This window comes from Eptatretus burgeri, chromosome 10 (assembly GCF_056783735.1).
Source record: "Eptatretus burgeri isolate ZD-2024b chromosome 10, Ebu_testis_v1, whole genome shotgun sequence".
In the NCBI taxonomy this organism is placed as follows: Eukaryota; Metazoa; Chordata; class Myxini; order Myxiniformes; family Myxinidae; genus Eptatretus; species Eptatretus burgeri.
Window position 1 is genome coordinate 107,489,282 of NC_140970.1, and position 3,225 is coordinate 107,492,506.

At 46.6% G+C, this 3,225-nt stretch overlaps 1 protein-coding gene across 1 annotated transcript in view; it reads right to left on the reverse strand.

The window, feature by feature from the left end:
* LOC147019384 (uncharacterized) overlaps positions 1-3,225 on the reverse strand; it is a 63,738-nt gene that overhangs the window by 11,182 nt on the left and 49,331 nt on the right. The window lies entirely within an intron of this gene.

The window sequence follows — 3,225 nt, forward strand, 5'->3', positions numbered from 1 at the left end:
GGAGATGACCTTGGATACCAGAGGAAGAGAGTTTGGCGAGCAGGGCAAGGGTGCCAGACTGTATAGAAAGCATGGGATATGTTGAGGGAGATGGCTCTGATCTCATGTCTGGCATTGAGGACCTCCATCCATTGTTGGGAAAGTAGGAGCAGCATATCAAGGGTAGAGTGACCTGGTCTGAAACCAAATTGATGATCGGAAATCAGGCCATTGGAGAAAAGGAAGGATTTAATGTCTGATGCGATGATGGATTCCATGACCTTGCTGATGATATGGAGAAGGCTGAATGGTCTGTAGTTGCAGGGATCTGTTTTTGAACCTTTTTATGCAGAGCAGTAATGTTTGCTGATTTCCATTGCAGATGTCAGATGGCCTTGAGCAAATGAGAGGGTGAATAGAACAGAGAGAGGGTGAGCAAGAGCAGAGGAGCCGATTTTTAGGACACATGGGCTGATGCAGTCTGGACCGGTTGGAGAATCTCAGTCGAGGTTTGCCAGGAAAATCACCACCTTGTCAGGAGAAAAGGACACAGAGTCCAGGGACAGCTGGGTGTGACTGGGTATGGTGGGTACAAAAAGTGATGGGTTTGGGACACAAGATGAAAAAGCAAACATGAAGTTTTGGCATTCAGCCTTTTCACCTGCAGTGTCTTGTAATCAGTGTCTTTTCACCTGCAGTGTCTCTGTGGCTATTTGAGGGGTGGGGGGGTGGTGGAGTGAAAGCATACACCAGAAACAGATTTGATTAGACACCACCAGGATTTGGAGGAAGGAGAGAAGTTTGAGAGTTCAGACTTGAGATTGGAAAGATGTTGTTTTCTGGCTATTCTGAGGGTAGATACACACTTGTTCTGAGCTTTATGGAAGGAACTGAGATTACCCTCAGTTGGGTTTGCTTTCTATGAGGCAAAGGGAAACTGCCTCAGCACAAGCTTCAGTGTTCCATGGGCGGGAAGAAGGGTAGGACAACTGAAGACGAGAGGGGATAAATCTGTGCATGAGAGAGAGCAAGTTTCTTTGAAAGAATTCCCAGGATGAGTTGTTGTTGGAGAAAGTACCGATGGGAGACCAGTCTAGAAGTTTGATGGCTGCCTGGAGACCCTGCCAGTCGGCCTGAATGAAATGCCAGACGAGACGACACTGAGGTGGTTCTCTAATAACAGCCAGAGAGATGTATACTTTGACAAGCACAATGAGTCACAGAAGTTTTTTGCTGAAGAGCCATGGCAGGTGAGGGAGGTACCCACACCCAGCCAACTGGCATGATGACAGTTAAAGTCACCACATATGAGGAAAAGAGTTGGGATGAGAGGATGGAAGTTGGTCCATGTTTTCGGAGAGCGAGATGTAAATTGAGTCCTCACTGTTTGGTGGATGGTACAACAAACACGTTAGCATTTAGTGGAAGTGGAGGGGATGCTGTAGCCAGAGGTATTCCTGGGGTGTGGGGGAGTTAGGTCAGTGCATGGAGAGTGAGGAATATTGGGAGTTTATGATAAAGAGAGTAACTCTGCTGCCAGGATGAGGCTCAGCTCTGTCATACCGGAGGAGGGTGTAACCAGGGAGAGATATTAGGGAGTCAGAGGCATCTTGAAGGAGGAAAGTTTCTGCTAAACAGATTATTGTCTGGTTTGTCAGTGGCAACCTGTGTGGAAAGATCTGTCAGGTTTGAGTGAAGGCCCTGGATGTTTGAGTTCCACACTGTTAAGGAAGAGGCAAAGGAGGAGTCCTTGGGTGCAGGGGAGTGGAGGGGTAGGATAGGATGATGGAGGAGGGGGGGGGGTAGGGAAAGTTGTTGATAGAGTGTGGGTGATTGCAGAAGAGCTAGGAGAGAGGGCAGGATGTGTCTGAGATGAGAGGAGAAAAGGCTCGGTGGTGATGGGATGAGGCACAGTGGGGAGAGGGTGCAGAGGAAAGTTGAAAATTGGAGGAGGTGAAGGGATGAGATGGAAAAGATAGGGCAGGGGACGGAGACACCTTTGTGGATGTGAGGGGGCGCAACTTTATGAAGGGGGAGTGAGGGGGCAGATTGGAGGGAGAAAGGTGAGGGGGGAGAGTTGAGGAAGAAGGGAGAGGGGCGGAGTTTTTGAGAAAGGTGAAAGGGAAGCTTGGAGGGGGAACAGTGTGAAGGTTGTTTTGAGAGTGAGCGGTGAGAGGGACGCTTGGAGAGAGAGGGGAGACTATTGGAGCAGGCATGGCCAAGGGGCAGGAGGGTGATGGGAGAGGTGGAGAGAGGGGACTTGGTGGTGGTATGGTGAAAAAGGGAGCAGGCAGGTGGAGGTACAATGTTTGAGGGGTTGGGAAGAGGGGGAGATATGAGAGGAAGGAAGGAGCATGTTTGTGGTGTTGACAAGTGTACTGATTGAGAGAGTGAGATATCTGTTGGGTTAGAATGGAGGCCACAGATGTTACAACACCACACACTTTGGGACAACAGAGGGGGAACTGATACTGAAGCAGAAGACAGTTAAGAGGCATCAAGAGCAGAGGTAAAATGTGGGGCAAGATGGGAGTGGCAAGGAGAGGGGATAACAGGTGAGGGGTTTGGAGGAGGGAGATGTAAGGAGGCGGCGAGAATTGGCACTGAAGTTTGGAAAAAAGGATGATTGATACATAACAAACATTACATACATTACATACATTACAAACTGGGATTTAATTTTTTTTTAAGTCAGAGATGTGATTAAAGACATTACTTCAGGGATGCAATAAAAGTGAATTAAGAGAATGGAGAAAAGAAACGTTGTAACAGTGGGACGTTGTAGACATGGGATTCAGGAAAGGTCAAATTGAAAACAGTCTTTTGAAGAAGAAGAAGAAGAAGAAGAAGAAGAAGAAGAAGAAGAAGAAGAAGAAGAAGAAGAAGAAGAAGAAGAAGAAGAAGAAGAAGAAGAAGAGAAATGAATTATGGTACAATACTGAGAACCACACGTATGAAAGAGGAAGTTGGAACATTTTCAGAGACCGTTTTGTTTTCATAAACATTAGGTAAGATTAAGTAAAGGAGAGATTGGAGAAAAAACACCATGAAGGTGTTGGTGAATTTATATCGGCTAAAGTAGGAGGAAGATGATTGGTCGACGAAAGTTACAGGAAGAGGAAGCGGAGAAGAAGAGGAAAGGCGGAGGGGGGGGGAGGGGAGTGGATAAATCACATGGCTATGGAAAGTGTAAGGTGAGAAGTGAAAAGATACAAAAAAAAAATTTCATTTTTATTTTTAAAGATT